The sequence below is a fragment of the Bos indicus x Bos taurus genome, unplaced genomic scaffold (assembly GCF_003369695.1).
Source record: "Bos indicus x Bos taurus breed Angus x Brahman F1 hybrid unplaced genomic scaffold, Bos_hybrid_MaternalHap_v2.0 tig00001087_arrow_arrow_obj, whole genome shotgun sequence".
NCBI lineage: Eukaryota > Metazoa > Chordata > Mammalia > Artiodactyla > Bovidae > Bos > Bos indicus x Bos taurus.
The window spans coordinates 1-18238 of record NW_020867364.1 but is presented as its reverse complement, the minus strand read 5'-3'; the positions used below and the strand labels follow the sequence as shown (position 1 = coordinate 18238).

At 41.2% G+C, this 18238-nt stretch overlaps 1 long non-coding RNA gene across 1 annotated transcript; it reads right to left on the bottom strand.

Annotated features, from left to right (window-relative positions):
- Positions 1-2453: 2453 nt before the first annotated feature.
- Positions 2454-17177, bottom strand: LOC113888700. The gene is made up of 3 exons (XR_003510037.1): positions 17091-17177; positions 16899-17009; positions 2454-3038 (listed from the first exon to the last, which is right to left on the bottom strand). It is a non-coding gene; the product is annotated as an uncharacterized LOC113888700 (long non-coding RNA).
- Between the last annotated feature and the right edge of the window lie 1061 nt (positions 17178-18238).

The window sequence follows — 18238 nt, the reverse complement described above, 5'->3', positions numbered from 1 at the left end:
AACGATTGACATGAATCGTGAAGAAAGGCAGGTTTTCAAGTAAATATATAATTTCATTAACATAGATTAGGAGAACAATGTATGAGTGAAACATACAGGTTTGTTGAGCCCTCATTGGGTCTGAGTCTTAAGCAAATGGACTTGAACAAAGACAGAGTCTAGGGTAAATACATAGTTCATTAACATAGCTTAAGACAAACATTTCCATAAGAAAAACGCATTGATTGGTTAGCTCAAAGTTTGAGAAAAGTTAAGTTCAGGTTGAGCCAGGTGTCATCATGGCAACACAGAATTTTAAGAAAAAACTCTTTTAAAATTTATATAGAGAAGGGGAAAAAATCTAGCACTTGTTTGTTTCCTCCTGTCACTTAAGAAAGAGATAAAAAAATGTCTGACACTTGCAGTCTATTTTCTCTGTTTGGAGACCCCTGGCCTTCTTTCCTGTTACCCTCTCACTACTAAAGTTTACAGTGAATTTGATTGCCATGTCACTTTCATCACTTTTATCTAGATAGCTTTATGCACCTTTTACAAGGATACTGACATTAGAAAAATTTCCTGTTTTGTATTTGCCTGACTGCTTCATCATGGTTATTTAACTTGTGTGCCTTTCCCCTGTGTTTCATGTGTACTGAAAGTCTGGTCTCAAAGAACAGGTACCAGAAAGATTTTTCTAGAAAGGGCCAGATGGTAAAAAGTTTTGGCTTTGTGATCTTGCAGACTGTTTCACAAGCACTCAACTTCACACTGTAGCCTGAAAGCAACTATGGGCAATAAACCAGTGAATAGTGTGGTTCTGAACCAGTAAGAGTTTGCAAAGACAGGCAGCTTCCTGGATTTGCTAAGCCTCGGTCTAAAGGTTAGATTAGATATAGGTTAAATTGATTGGGCTTCTCTGATGGCTTCAGAGAAGGCAATGGCACCCCACTCCAGTACTCTTGCCTGGAAAATCCATGGACAGAGAAGCCTGGTAGGCTGCAGTCCATGGGGTCGCTAAGAGATGGGAACGACTGAGTGACTTCACTTTCATTTATCACTTTCATGTATCGGAGAAGGAAATGGCAACCCACTCCAGTGTTCTTGCCTGGAGAATCCCAGGAACGGGGAAGCCTGGTGGGCTGCTGTCTCTGGGGTCGCACAGAGTCGGACACGACTGAAGCGACTCAGCAGCAGCAGCAGCTGATGGCTTAGCGGGTAAAGAATCTGCCTGCAGTGCAGACTGTTTCACAAGCACTCAAGACAGGCAGCCTCCTGGATTTGCTAAGCCTTGGTCTAAAGGTTAGATTAGATACAGGTTAAATTGATTGGGCATCTCCAATGGCTTAGTGGGTAAAGAATCTGCCTGCAATGCAGGAAGACACAGGCAGATGAGGGTTCGATCCCTCAATCAGAAAGATGCCCTAGAAGAGGTCAATACTAGAGGCAACCCACTCTTGTATTCTTGCTTGGAGAATGCCATGGACAGAGGAGCCTGGAGGGCTGGACACGACTGAAGCGACAGCACACACACACACACACACACACACACACACACACTTATGATATGGACACAAACCTTTATTTAGCACAAACGGGATGTTTTCAGTTCATGTCTTATCAGGAAATATATAACATCAGACTGATATTATTGATGTTAAGATTGATCATTAAGTTCATTTGATGCCTATCTGATCTAACATTACAAAAATACACTTTGGGCCTTGTAATAAATCAATAATCACTTAAGAGAATTCTTTAGCATTGTGAGATTGGCCAGTTTTTCAACAAGATTTCCCCCAGTGCTTTTAGTGGTGATTTACTGGATACTGAAAAATTGTCATTATCTACTTCTGTCATATCTTCTACACTTATTTTCAAATATGTTAAGTATCATTATGTACTCATGGATATTTTAAATTTAACATGTTATGATCATTTAAAGTCATTTTCCATTTGGTTTAAATTGATACAAATCTGGTCAGTGGATGTCCATGGGACATTTCTATGTCCCACTGGTCTTGGATCTTGCCAAGATCTCATTCTGAGAATGAAATAGTTTGTTATACATGTAAGTAAAACTTAAAAAATGTGCAGTAGCAATATACTCTTTCTAACCCAGCACATCTTACAATTGTAAGGATGTAGAGATTTTATTTATTTACAGGATTCTGATTTCATTCTTAACAAAGGCTTTTCTTTAACATGTAAGCTCTGTGAAATTAGAAACTAGATCTCTTAATTTAGTGCAGTACATGGTGTGTACTGGGCTTCCATGGTGGCTCAGATGGTAAAGAATCTGCCTGCAATGCAGGAGGCCTGACATCAATCCGTGGGTCAGGAAGATCCTCTGAAGAAAGGAATAGCTATCCACTCCAGTATTCTTGCCTGGAGAATTCCATGGGCAGAAGAGCCTGGTGGGCTATGGACTATGGGGTCACAAAGAGTCAGACACTATGGAGCAACTTACAAACACCCACACATATGGTGAGTAGTAAAATATATTTTTCTCATGCATAAGTTTGAGGGTGAAGAAGTTGAAGCATGTATGTATTGAAACCAACTGTCCTGCTTGCTTGTAACTCAAGTGTTTTTAGGACATAATCCAGGAAAAATTTGGGACACCATAGCAATTGTTTACCCTCCATGTATGTATTTGAATCTTACTTTCCTGTCTTATGGTATTTTAAGTCAGTTTTCTGAAGCTCATTTTCCTTGTCATATACCTTCAAATATCTTCATATACCTACAAACTTGAGGAACTTTGTAGAAAAAGGTTGAAGCAGGTGATTTAATCTAAGGCAACTGGGGAATTACATCAGAGCCCTTTGACTATGCCAAGAGTGAGGTGAGCATACCATATGGAGTAGAAAAGCAAAATTCTTCCAGCAATCTAAATATCAACAATTCCCATCATACTTCCTTACACAATGGTTCTGTGAAGAGTTCCTGTAACAAACATGAAAACATATTTTAAAAGTTTTGCCCAAAGATGACGGTTCAGAATTTTCCTTTCCAAACAGGATACAAGATCATCTGATTTAGCCGTTAATTTAAGTCTCCTGAGAAGGAATATGTAAAAATGACACTTTGTTAGAAACTGCAAAACTTTTACACCGAAAACTAAAGAAGATTGTCAAAAGAAGTCAAAGAAGACCCAAAGAAATGGATCAACATGCCACATTCATGGATCAGAAGACAATACTGTTAAAATGGTAGCATTGCAGCAAATTGACCTATAGATTCAATGCAATCCTTATCAACATCTCAGTAACCTTATGATGTTGAATAAATATCCCCAGTTTCAATCAACTGATATTACTGTGGATGTTTTGTGCACATGGCTTTGTGCTGACCCTGTGCATTAAAAATAACACAGGCAAGATTTCTGATTTCACAAACCTTACCATCTAGTGGGAAGACAAATACAAATGGTCAATTATATTTGTGAAACGGGAGGTCCCTCTGCCCTGGTCCCTCCAATGATGTCCCTATCTTTTTGCTCTCCATGAAATGACCTAGAGCATTCTCTGTCCAGATGATTCTCTCTGTGTTAATGAAAAGAAAACAAAGGACCTCCCTGGCTTCTTAAAAGATGTGATAAGTGGAAATCAGTGAACCTGAAATCAGTGAACCTGATTTCACCAGGTACAGTAGTGTGGATGAGGGTAGTGGGAAGTTCATGAATAAAGATATGGGCATGAATTGGTATGCTGGGTCCTAGGTTAGGTATGACATTTATCAGTAAAATGTCAAATAAATAACAAGCCCTCCAGATGATTTTTAATGTACTGTAAGACTTGAGAGTCTTTAGTTTCACCAACAGCATATCTAAAGAGTGTCCCCCAATCCATAAGAAAAGTACTACAAGCTAATAGAAAAATATACCAAGGATATGAACAAATTGTTTCCAGAGATTGAAATATTACTGACTCATAAAGAAAGATGTTCCCTTTCACTAATAATAAAAAGGATACAAAGATACACATCTTTCCCTAGATATGCTATTTTCCTCTCAGATGGGTAAAAGTACAAAATTGGATAAGAACGTTGTGGTGAGGCTGTAGGGAAACATGTGGCTCAGGATAAAAAATCTGCCTGCCAATGCAAGAAATGCAAGAGATGTGAGTTTGACCCCTAGGTTGGCAAGATCCTGGAAGTGGACATGGCAATGCACTCTAGTGTTCTTGCCCAGAAAATCCCATGGATAGAGGAGCTTGCAGGCTACAGTACATGGAATCACAACAGAGTTCACCAAAAGTGAGCACACACACACATACTACTGTTGTCAGGGTCGATGGAGTGACCTCAAGATGTTGAAATATGGAAGTATCTACAAACATGCAGTTGTGAATTTGACGCAGTATCCAACCTAACTGCATAATCAAAAATGAGATCAATGAAGTAAGTGTAAACAGTTGCAACATTATTTGTATTAGCAAATGATCTAACAAAAACACTCACTATAAGAGCCTTGATATGTAGTTTATCCAACAGAATGCCACATGGTCAAAAAATAATGGAGAATCTCTTTGTAGACTCAAGAGAATAATCTATCAGATGTGTGAAAAAAGAAGGATCAAATAAGAAATACATAGATTGTATTTACTGTGTAAAACATCTATTGACACGTGCAGGAGAAGCCAACTTTGGTTTTTGGACCAAGAGGAATTCAGTGTCTGGAGTTCGAAGTGAGATGGAGATGGTTCCTTTCTTATTGTCTTGGCATTCAAAGCCCCAATATTTTAACTCTTCAATAAATGTAAAATTGTGTATTAAGTATGGATATTTTGACATCTAGTCACATGGCTGTAGGAAACATGGCCTTGGATTGTTGTTCAGACTTCTGGGGGCTCCTGTGATTCTTAAGCATTTTGTGCTACAGTCATTTCATGCTTACTTTCATGTGAGTGCCACTTGTATTTCAGTAAATTCCCCATTGTTTCAGGTTGCCAGAGAGTGTTGGTTTTGATGAACCAGAGAAAGTAAGCAGCTCACTTGGTCAGGTGAAGAGGCAAAGATTGCTCCTGACTCACCTGTACTCACTGGTTCCTCTGGTCCCCTCTGACCTCTGCCATCATCAAATCTTTCTTTCTACAGCCCTTGTGCACTCAATTCCAGAAGACTCTCATGGTATTGAGAATTCTATTGACAACCATATCACTGTCCCCTGTGGTATACATAACCACTTCCAGGTTTGAAATCAAACGCGAATCTGGGTGGGCTTCCAAGGTGGTGATAAAGAATGCAGTAAAGAACACAGGAGACATGAGACACAGGTTTCATCCCAGGGTTGGGAAGATCCCATGGAGAAGAGAATGGCTACCCACTCCAGTATTCTTTCCTGGGAAAGTCCATGGAAAAGCAGTCTTGGGGCCTACAGCCTATTGGGTTGCAATAGTTGGAGATGACTTAGAGACTAAACCACCATGGCTAATTCACATTGTTTTATCACTGAAACCAAAACAACATTGTAAAGCAATTATCCTCCAGTTTGAGAAAAACAAACAAACAAACAAAAAAAGAACTTCCTCTACACAAAAAGGCAAAAACACAAACTGAGCTTTCTTTGTTTTTGGAGAAAACATTCAAAGTTTAGAGAGTTTTCATGTAAGGGAGCTTCTTCTGGTGGCTTCCAGATAGAGACACTGTGAGAGGGTCCAGGAGAGGCCACCTGAGAAGGAACACATATAGGCCCTGAGAGCTATACCAGCTCCCTTGCTGACAGATAGGAAGACAATGAGACCTCAGTCCAACAACCACAAGGAACTGAACCTTGCCAGAAGTCAGAGGGTTGGATGAGGATTCCGAGCCTCAATAAGAATGCAGTCCAGGTGGACAGAATGATTTCAGCATTGTAAAAATCTGAGCATCCATCCCAGTTGTACCATGCAAGATTTAATTTTTTTCTTGTTTTACATGGGTGGGAATTTGTTACCCAGCAGCACACATTGACTGTAGCCACTCTGAGGGTTCTCCTCTGCACATCATAGTGGGCCATGAGGACAGCAAAGCTGCTGAGGTGGGTGCACTGGCAGGTGGTTCCCACCATCTTGCAGCCTCTGGTGGCCTGGTGACCACTTACATTCTGGCCACACTCCCAGAAGATGCAGTATGCCTTCTTCTTTGGCCCAAGGATCACTGACTATAGGGACAGGAAGTAGGTGTGAGCTGGTGGGTCTATTGCTCAGAAATGCTGACCCAGAGCTAGCTTATGCTGGGCTTTCCTGGGGATATGATGCACTTGTGGGGGAGCCCTCTGAAACCCAAGGCTCTGCCCAGGACTCTGGACTCTTCCACATCCACAGTTCCATCCCAGCAGGACTCACATGTTGGAAGACCAAGGTGACAGGGGAGCTGAGGTTCTGGGTGTTATTGTTGCTGATAAAGGTGGATATACCATCTGACATCAGGATGGGGGAGACTTCCCACAGCAAACCCCTGTGTGTCTCATGTGCAATTGCCTGTTCCTCAGTATCCAGGACCAGGGGGACTTTATCCAGCAACTTTCCCATCCCAGGTGTGGAGATAAGCCCTACTACTATAGGACCTGCAGGACAAGGACAAGATTGACATCTGGGAGTGCCCAACATGACCCCTCTTTTAGATGGACTTTCTTTGTAGCCCCATCATAACCTGCAATTCCTTTTAAACTTTCATTTTGTTTCATGGTTAGTGGCCACATGAGGCTGCTCTTAGTGGGGCAAGGTTTCTCTAATAATTAGATACAGCAAGGTGACTCAGTTATGCACATATATACATTCTTTTTATATTATTTTCCATTATGATTTGTCTTAGATGTTTACAGTTTTTTTGAATGCACTGTTCAGTTCAGTTCAGTTGCTCAGTCGTGTCCGACTCTTTGTGACCTCATGAACTGCAGTACGCCAGGCCTTCTTGTCCATCACCAACTCCTGGAGTCCACCTAAACCCATGTCCACTGAGTCGGTGATGCCATCCAACTATCTTATCCTCTGTTGTCCCCTTCTTCTCCTGCTCTCAATCTTTCCTAGAATCAGGGTCTTTTCAAATGAGTCAGCTCTTCGCATCAGGTGCCCAAAGTATTGGAGTTTCAGCTTCAACATCAGTCCTTGGGACACAGTAAAATTCCGGATTTGCAGGAATTGAGTAACCAATAAGTCTACCACCATGACTTCTTTCACACTGATGACATGATGAATTTCTTGAAACACACACAACTAAGTATCTTTTGTTCTCACTTAATGGCTCAAAGAATAACACTTCAGGTTTTCCATGCAATAAGAAGATACAGTTCAAATGATTTTTTTTCTGCCACTCTGCACAGCTTGAGGGATCTTAATTTCCTGAGCAGGGACTGAAGCTGGGCGCAGAACAGTGAAAGTGCCAAGTCTTAACCACTGGACTGCCAGGGAATCCCTCCAAAGATCTTTTTAAAATTAATTAATTCATTTTAATTGGAGGCTAATCACTTTACAGTATTGGGGTGGCTTTTGCCATACATTAACATGAATCAGCCATGGGTGTACATAGGTCCCCCCATCCTGAACCCCACTCCCATCTCTCTCCCTTCCACATCCCTCTGGGTTGTCCCAGAGCACTGGTTCTGAGTGCCCTGTTTCATGCATCAGACTTGCACTGGTCATCTATTTTACATATGTAGTATGCATGTTTCAATGCTAGTCTCTCAAATCATCCCACTTTCACCTTCTCCCACATAGTCCAAAAGTCTGTTCTTTACCTCTGCCTCTCTTTAGCTGTCTTGCAAATAGGGTCATCATTACCATCTTTCTGCATTCTATGCTATGCTGCTATGCTATGCTAAGTCACTTCAGTCGTGTCCGACTCTATGTGACCCCATAGATGGTAGCCTACCAGGCTCCCCCGTCCCTGGGATTTTCCAGGCAAGAACACTGGAGTGGGTTGCCATTTCCTTCTCCAATGCATGAAAGTGAAAAGTGAAAGTGAAGTCGCTCGGTCGTGTCCGACTCTTAGCAACCCCATGGACTACAGCTTACCAGGCTTCTCTGTCCATGGGATTTTCCAGGCAAGAGTGCTGGAGTGAGGTGCCATTGCCTTCTCCACTACATTCTATATATATGCATTAATATCCTATATTGGTGTTTCTCTTTCTGACTTATTTCACTCTATATAATAGGCTCCAACTTCATCCCCCTCATTAGAACTGACACAAATGCATTCTTTTTTATAGCTGAGTAATTTTCCATTCAGTATATGTACCACAACTTCCTTATCCATTCATCTGCCGATGGACATCTAGGTTATTTCCATGCCCTAGCTATTGTAAACAGTGCAGCAATGAACACTGGGGTACACGTGTTTCTTTCAATTCTGGTTTCTTTGGTGTGTATGCCCAGCAGTGGGATGCTGGGTCATATGGCAGTTCTATTTCCAGCTTTTTAAGGAATCTCCACACTGTTCTCCATAGAGAACAGTGGCCATACTAGTCTGCATTTCCACCAACAGTATAAGAGGGTTCCCTTTTCTTCACACCCTCTCCAGCACTTAGTGTTTGTAGACTTTTTGATGGCAGCCATGCTGAAAGGTGTGAGATGGTATCTCATTGAGGTTTTGATTAGCATTTTCTGATAATGAGCAATATTGGGTATCTTTTCCTGTGTTTGTTAACCATCTATAGGTCTTCTTTGGAGAAATGTCTGTTTAGTTCTTTGGCCCAGTTTTTGATTGTGTCATTTGTTTTTCTGGTATTGAGCTGCATGAGCTGTTTGTATATTTTGGAGTTCAATTCTTTGTTGTCAGTTGCTTCATTTGCTATTATTTTCTCCCATTCTGAAGGCTGCCTTTTCACCTTGTTTATAGTTTCCTTCATTGTGCGAAAGCTTTTAAGTTTAATTAGGCCCAATTTGTTTATTTTGTTTTTATTTCCTTTACTCTGGGAGGTGGGTCATAGAGGATCCTGCTGTGATTTATGTCAGAGACTGTTCTACCTATGTTTTCTTCTAAGAGTTTTATAGTTTCTGGTCTTATGTTTAGATCTTTAATCCATTTTGAGTTTATTTTTGTGCACGGTGTTAGAAAGTGCTCTAGTTTCATTCTTGTATGGGTGGTCAGCCAGTTTTCCCAATACCACTTGTTAAAGAGATTGTCTTTTCTCCATTATATATTTTTGCCTCCTTAGTCAAAGATAAGGTGTCCATAGGTGAATGGATTTATCTCTGGGCTTTCTATTTTATTCCATTGATCTATATTTCTGTCTTTGTGCCAGTACCATACTGTGTTGATGACTGTAGCTTTATAGCATAGTCTGAAGTCAGGAAGGTTGATTCCTCCAGTTCCATTCTTCTTTCTCAAGATTATTTTGGCTACTCAAAGTTTGTTATGTTTCCATAAATATTGTGAAATTATTTGTCCTAGCTCTGTGAAAAATCAAAGATCTTTTAAAGTAACTTGGAAAGGTAATATTTTAGAAATGATACATGAGACCATAGAAAGATAAATATTTTCTTTGAAAGAAAGAAAAGAAATTTAAGAATTCTTTAGTTAAAAAAAAATCTCCTTGTCAGATGGACTTGTCAGGATAAGATCAAAATACCTATCAGACTGGATGAAATTTGGTTGAGCCTGGTCTTTCTCAGAAGTCCCATCTCCCTACGTTTCCTAACCCTGAAGTTATAGAATATAATAACAGTTAAATGTCCTTCAAAAAAAAATCTATCTGTTTCTAATTGTATGTCTTGATTCCTCTAATCAGAGTTTAGGAAATGTTTTCTTCATGGAGTCATAAAATGTCAGTTTGAAAATTGATAAAAGTCTAGAAAAGTTATCTGTTGTTAATTGCCTGAGATGTAAAGGAAAAGTCACTGAAGTCCTTTGGGACAATCCTTACCATCCCCAGTATGAGTTATTTATTCCTAGGTCTATAGAAAGCTCAGGGTAATTTCTGGTGTTTGGGATGGGCAACTTCACTCAAGAAGGTTTCAAATATTGTGCTCCAGGAAATTATGCACAATGGAACACAGATTAATTTTGTTTTTCTTGAACAAGACGACAGGAAGCCATAGAAGAAAATTCCAGAATGAAAGAAAGATATCCCTAACTTTTAAGCACTGCTGCTACTGCTAAGTCTCTTCAGTCGTGTCCAACTCTGTGTGACCCCATAGACAGCAGCCCACCAGGCTCCCCCATCCCTGGGATTCTCCAGGCAAGAACACTGGAGTGGGTTGCCATTTCCTTCTCCAATGCATGAAAGTGAAAAAATAAAGTGAAGTTGCTCAGTCGTGTCCGACTCTTAGCGACCCCTTGGACTGCAGCCCACCAGGCCCCTCCGTCCATGGGATTTTCCAGGCAAGAGTACTGGAGTGGGTTGCCATTGCCTTCTCCACTTTTAAGCACAAGAGACACCAAATTTTAGGAGAAAGTAGAAGATGTAATTTCATTAAGCCATGGATTTGTTTGGTCCTTTGCCCATAGATAGTAGAAATAGCTGACCAGATTACTTGAAGTTTAGAATCCTTCAATGGCTATCTGATGCCATTACTGTGTTTCTCTATAGAGAAAGTATATTTCGTTTCTTCACTATGTATATCATCTCTGCAGGAAGTAGGGGACAGTGGCAAATATTTATTCACACACACACACACACACACACACACACATATATATATATATATAATATGAAGAAGATTTCAGTATTTCTACTATAAATCATGAGATTAAAAGATGCTTACTCCTTGGAAGGAAGGTTACAACTAACCTAGACAGCATATTAAAAAGCAGAGATATTACTTTGCCAACAAAGGTCCGTGTAGTCAAAGCTATGGTTTTTGCAGTAGTCATGTATGCATGTGAGAGTTGGACTATAAAGAAAGCTGAGCGCCAAAGAATTGATGCTTTTGAACTGTGGTGTTGGAGAAGACTCTTGAGAGTCCCTTGGACAGCAAGGAGATCCAACTAGTCCACCTAAAGGAGATCAGTCCTAAGTGTTCATCTGAGGGACTGATGTTGAAGCCAAAACTCCAGTACTTTGGCCACCTGATGCGAGGAGCTGACTCATTGGAAAAGACCCTGATGCTGGGAAAGATTGAAGGCAGGAGGAGAAGGGGACGACAGAGGATGAGATGGTTGGATGGCATCACTGACTCAATGGAGATGAGTTTGAGTAAACTCCAGGAATTGGTGATAGACAGGGAGGCCTGGCGTGCTGCAATCCATGGGGCTGCAAAGAGCTGGACATGACTGAACAACTGAACTGAACTATAAACCTAACCCACGTACAATAGATGTGCTAGCAGAATAATGATCCCACAAAGATGTCAACATCTTAACTCTGGAAGCTGCAAATATATGAGCTTACATGGAAAAATGAATTTTTATGATCTTTAGGTGGAAAATGCATCCTGGATTACCCTGATGAGCCAATGTAATGATCTGGGTCTTCATAAAGGAGAGAGGGAAGTAAGAGAGTAAGACGCGGGAAAAGATATAATGATGGAGGTGAGGAAGAGAGAGAGAGATGAAAGAGGAGGAAAAGAAGAAGGGGAAGAAGGAGGAGGAGGATAGAGGTGAGCTGACTGATCTGAAAAGCTACACTAAACAGACTTTGAATATTGAGTGAATTACGAGGCCACTAACCATGGAATGCAGGCATCACCAAGAAGTTAAAAAAAGGTGAAGAAATGTGTATTTCCCTAAAGTCTCCAGAAGGGATACAGACATTTTAATTTTAGTTCTATAAGATCCATTTTGAACTTTTGACCTCTAGATCTGTAGGATAAATTTGTTTGTTTTTAGCAGCAAGTGTGTGGTAACCTGTTACAGCAACGGTAGGAAACTACACTATGGAAGTGTAAGTTTTCTTGGATTCTAAAGTGAGGGGAGCTCAGATTATGTTCTGTGTCTCCCAGGGACAGGGTTATGCCCTTGATGAGGCTGAGTTGATTCAAGAACATGGAGAGTCACACACCATTAGCATTCCCTTAAGCAGAGACTCATGAGTTATTTGTTCTATTCTCTCTGAATGAGTGTAATCCATGAGTGGGACAGGGCTGTGGTAGAGAAAGTCATTGAATCTCTTAGATCTGTGGGGTCCTCCCCATGTGGACAGCATCAATTGTATGAGGGAAGCCACATTAACTCCCGCTAGGTTACACTCTGCAACCTTGGCTGAATCAGAATTTAGTGTGAGGAGGATGTTCAGCACCCCCCGCCCCCCACCAAGACTTGACCCACTTAGAGTCTGAAAAGGGAAGCATGTGGTTAGTTCTGATTGAGTTAATTTAAGAAAATGGTCTTAATTTGGAGGGAGGAGACAAATGAGGCAACTGAGAGTTTAAATGTTTCACAATTTTGAAACAATTTGAAAAGCAATTTGACCTAGCTCACACAGCAAACACTTGGTTGAGCTAATATTTCATTCCAGATTTGTTTCAGCCTGGGAACTAGGATCTACACAATGCTCTGGGATCATAAGGAAATACTTGGGTTTAATTGGTAGACAGGATGGTTAATAATAAAAAAAATATAGTAGGAGAGAGAATTACCTTGATATTTCCAAAGGAAAGAGGCACCATAAAATAATCAATAATTTTGTCTGATATTTTACCCCCTTAATGATCAGTTATTCATTCATTCATTTTGTTTAGTAAGTGATTTCTGATCATTTGGAAAATGTTAAACACTGGATAGAGAGATTGATGAATAATACAGTTTCTGCCCCTTTTTTCAGGTGCAGATTATTCACTCATTAATTTAACCAATCATGTAGCAATTATGCATTGAGTAGTTCTACATGTCTGGCACTGTGTGAAATATTGAAGATATAACAGACAAGAAAAGCAAAATGGTGCCTGCAGATGGTAAATCTAGAAGGAAACAGATATTAATCAAATAGAGAAAATCAAGAGCAAAGTGACTCTGACAAAACTCTCTAGGGGCTATTGGAAAGAAACATGGAAGAATCTGGTCTAACCTGAGCAGGTACAGGCTTCATGGAGGAATCAACATATAGAGATATGTCTGAAGGAGTACATAGTTTTGAGTCAAGGAATAAAAAAGAGTGTTTTAAAGAGAAGGAATATGTGCAAAGCTTTTGTCCCAAAGAGGCACACTGAATTTTCAAAATTGAAAGAAATTTGATGTGGCTGGAATAATGGTGAGTACATGGTATATGAAGCTGGAGAGGAAAGCAGGAGATGAATCAAACAAATTCTCACTGATGTATGGCTCTTGGTTTTGACCCTATATGTAATGTTTTTACCAAAGAGTGCAATGATTTTATTTGTGTTTTGAAAAGATCTTTCTGATTTCTGGGTAAAGGATGTATTGGGAGGTGACAAGAATGGAAAGAATAACCAGTTAGGTGAGCATAGCAGGTGTTTAGGCAAGCTGGCAGCCTGGCTAAGGAGGAGGTGATGGAAGTTGAGATAGCAGGAGTGATTGTGGACATATTGAAAAGATAAGAACAAAAAGATCAAAGGTGGTATGTTGTGATGGTAATAAGATAGCTGTTGAGAGTAACTTTCAGGATCCAAACTTGTGCCAAAGGATGAATGTGGTATCATGAAGATTGAGAAGGACACCATGAGAAAGAACTGGATTAGGGTAAAGACTGCAAGCCTTAAATTGGAAAGCTGAGTTGATGAAGACTTTGAGATACCAAAAATGTCAAATACTCCATACTCCTTTAGATTTAAGAGGAGAAGTAAGAGATAAAGAAACTAATGGTCACCATTTGCAGCTATTGTGACTGAATCTAAGGAATAAATGTTGTCTAGGAGAAAAGAATAAAACAGGAATTAAAGTTGTTCTGGAACCAATCACTTGTATGGAACTACAAAGGAGACAGAGATTAGCAAGAGAGAATGGAAGAAAGACAAAGAGGAATGTGTAAGTAGAATCTAGTGAGGATAAGGATGGAGTGTTTTATGAGAAATGATCAGAAATTGTGAAAGACTTTCTGGGAGATGGAGATCATTGTAAATCTAAGAGATATTTGTTTTGGTGAACTATAGGGGAAAGAAACTATAATTTGCATGGGAGCCAGCACGGGAGTTCCCACCCATGACAAAGATCATGCGGAGAGGACCTGACATGCAAAGGTGAATCAGGACTCGAGAGGCCGCCTGGACCTGCCCAAGCATGTACCCCCCAAACCAAAATCTTTCTGTTTTACTATTTCATGACTTTCACCAACTTTTCTGACATTAACGGGGGTGGGGGTGGGGGTGGGGGCTATCCCAGACCACCATTTCTCTGAAGAAAATCAACTTAGATTTCTAGCTAATAAATCTCCAAGGTATAATAGGTGTGTTCCAATTCAAACCCCTCTGATGACTTTTTAGCTTGCCTGACAGATTTGTTCAGATTCCTGCAGCTACGAATGTGATTGGCACGGGAAGCTCAAGATATTCTAACAATGCAGAGCTTCTTGGAGAGTTAAGAAATTATTAGAATAGCACTGGTGGAGGGTTTTATTGTTGAGCCAATACTTGCTGCCAAGTTTCCACATCCCCTGTATTGTGTCCTTGGGAGTATATTAATTGATATAGTTGGTATATAGGGAAAATAAGTAGTAACCTTGGTGTTAATAACCTTGGACCCTTGAGTTAATTCTTTCATTGTTATAGCCCACCACTCTTTTGCCCTATAGGAATGCAACTTTAATGCTTCCAGAGGGTGGCGCCTGACTTCAGAATAATCACCTTTAGAGAAAATAAGTTTTCTGATTGACTAACCATTATTCAGAAGAAAGGGTCATAAAATGTTAACAGGCCTCCTGGCCAGAAGATGATGTAAATCATCTAAAGCCATATGATAAGTTTGCAGAAAGAAAGCCTGGCTTCGATAAGGGTCAAGGACTGCTGACCTTGCATGACTCTCTACCCCCTATTATCCTCTGTGCACAACTTAAGGTATAAAAGCTACTTTGGAAAATAAAGTTGTGGGCCTTCCTCATCAGGCTTGGTCTCCCTGTGTCATTCTTTCTTGTTTCCTTTTCTCTCGTTTTCTTCTCTGTTCTTCCTTCAGGATGACTAACTTGGAGCGTGGGGGCCCTCTGAGACCACTTATTTGCCCGGGCTTCTAAGACCCACTCGAGAAGGTGCCTAAGGTGGGGCACTTTCCACGATTTGAGAGGGCGCCTGTGGCCTCCGTGGTCAGTGCAAACCTGATGTCACAGGTTTTATTGGCTTTCTGGGTAAACCAGTTAGATCAATCCTTTGTCTCTCCCCTTTTGCTATTCTTTTGCCAACGCTGTCCTCCAGAGGGAATCCCTGGATCCAACCAGGGCTGGGCCCCGGTAGGCTGAAGGCATGAGTTTAAGGCAGGGAAATAAAGACAGAAATGTCAACTCTTGGCTGGTAGCTAGAAGATGGCCAAGTAGTACATGTTTGTAAGACAGAAGAGAACCAAACATGTATCCACAGCTACGGGGAAAATACTGTTGAAAATGAGAGGAAAGAGTGAGGGAAGAAGGGTAAGGGGAAGAGAGAATGAGAGAATATGTGTGAAAAAGAGTATAAGGGAAATTGATAAGCATTAATAATGGTATTCAAAGCAGAGGTGGAATAACTGTCTTCAGAGAGGAGAAGGTTCATTGTCTCAATGATATAAGAGGATGCACACTGATAGTTTTTATGGCATAGAGTTCACAAAGTATCATCACCACAAGGTTGATTTTCTTTGTGAAATAAGTGCTGAGAACATTTGTTGAGAAAGGGCAAAATGGTAGAAGATTCAATGGTGGAATCAGTGCTTATGGAAGTTGGGGGGACAGGTAATGTGAGAAATGCAGAAGGGCTTCCAGGCAAATAGTAGTTTCTTTTCAGTGAGATGGAAGATTGAAGGCATTAAATAGAAGAGGGAAGAGGTCAGAAAATATAAGGAAAAGAAGTTTGTAAGTCTAAACCAATAAGTGTTGTTTCTTGGTCATCACTCTCATGAATTTTCTTGTGTCACTCTTATCTTTTTCGGTTCTGTGGTGGGTAGAGGGAACCAAGGGGCTTTCCCAGTGTCTCAGGGGTAAAGAATCTGTCTGCTGTGCAGGAGACCTGCATTTGATCCCTGGATTGGGAAGATCCCTTGGAGGAGTGCATGACAACCCACTCCAGTATTCTTGCTAGAGAATCCCATAGACAGAGGATCCTGGCGTGCTGTAGTCCATAGGAAGGCACGGAATCAGACACAACTGAAGCGATGGAGCACAGCACAGCACAGCACAGCATAGCACAGAGAGTGCCCCAATATCAGGCAGTCTTGTTAAGAAAGTCTAAAATTCCAGCTAACACCTTTCTCTTTGGTGCACAGATAAGTACATAATCTCCCCCCATTTTCTGCATTTTTGAGGGGTGCTGCTGAGTGTTACATAGAGACAGGTGTACAGCAAAATGGTAGGATAATGTGACTCTGAATAGAATGTACCTCACCATTTCAGATCATTGATAGTTGCTTATTTAGTTGACCATGCATGGCACATAGTAAGTTTTCATTAGGAATACTGATATGAATCAAGATGGACACAGTTCCTCGAAGGAATACAAGTGAAATACATTTTGTAAACAAACTGAGACCACTGCTAATGGTTAGTGTGTGTGTGTGTGTGTGTGCGCGCGCGCGTGCACACACGCGTGCATGCTCAGTAGTGTCCGATTGTGTGCAACCCAATGGACTGTACCTGCCAGGCTCCTTTGTGCATGGAATTTTCCAGGCAAGAATTCTGGAGTTCATTGCCATTTTCTACCTAGGGGATCTTCCTGACTCAGAGTTCAAACCCAGGTATCTGGCATCTCCTGCATTGACAGGCAGATTCTTTACCACCAATGCCACTTGAGAATGAGTGAAACAGTAAACAAAGGGTAAGCCATCCTAAGACAGCAACAGCTCATATGCAGCTGTCCAGTGTGCTAGGCATGTGCTGATCAATGAATTGGTTAGTGAAGTGCTCTGGGGGCAGTGCATGATCTTACCTCACTGTGTTTGCAACCTTCAGACATGGTCCTGCTGGAGAGCGTGTACTTCTCAGACTCAGCTTTGCTTTTCCTGATTCTTTTCAACCACTTCCTGTATTGCTCACGGACCTGCAAAGCATGCTCTGAGTCAGCTCACCTGAGAGGAGTGAGGGTGGGATGGGTCCTGACAGGGAGTCAAGACAGTGGTACCTGCTGGCTGAGGAGGCAGTACACCAGGAAGATGAAGACGCCCTGCAGGCTGTTGATGATGGTGAAGAGGTAGGCCATGACGCGGGCAGCTAGTCCCACCTGCCAGGATTCCCAGAAACCACGTGCATCCCAAGATGAGAGCTGAGCTGTGGCTTTAAATGTCAGCATCCTGAGTAGGAGGAGAAGGTAAGTTCCTGATACAACCAGAGCCATTCTCATCTTCACTCATGGATGCTCCTTCCTTTCCCTGTTGGTAATGACTTCTCAGACTGGGTTGTGAATTCGTTTTATTCTTTGCTGTCAATGATGCTCCACAATAGAAAATGCCACTGAGGTCTAGAATGACATTTTGATTTGGATGGAAAGGGAAGCGACACTTCATAAGTTGCAAAATCTTTATGATCCTCTGTGGAGATACCTAATTTCATTCAACCAGTGTTCCTGAGGAAGTACCATGCATCACACTCTGTGTTGGGTCCTGGGGCATTAACATCACAAAGGCGAGATATCTATTTTCATAAAGCTCATGATCTACTCAAATGACTAATACAACAAAACAGTAAGATGCATAATCTAGAAAAGATAATGGTAGAAATGCAAAAGAAAGAGCATCAGATATGCACAAGATTTCCTGGAACAAAGGTCTGCCTAAACCTCTTAGAAGATTTAATGTTCACTGGGATTTTTACCAGGAAGAGGAGTGGGAGAGAGGTGAGAACGAGCTTGAAATGTGGGGTGTGAAATTGGTACTAGAATATGTGGAAGTGGTCACATATTCCTCTAAGTGCTTCATGGGAACATAATTGTTCTCTGCACATTTGTCATAGGACTGCTGACAAAGTCCAGAGAATGTTGCTGAGGGAGTCACAGGTCACAAACTGGAATTAGAGATGGATAGAGAACACCACTGGGTCTGAACTTGCGCCTTAGGACACCTCCATTCATTTTACTCTGGCTTTCCTTAGAAAACCTGAGAATGGACACAAGGACCTGTTTCAGGCACATGCCTTCACTTTTGCAACCACACATCTGCAGGGCTGTCAGTCTCTTCTCCATCTTACCCTCGTGTTCTGGAGGGTGGACACCTCACTATTGAGGGAACAGAGTTTTCTTTTCAAAATCCAAAGGGTCATCAGAAAGAAGGCTAA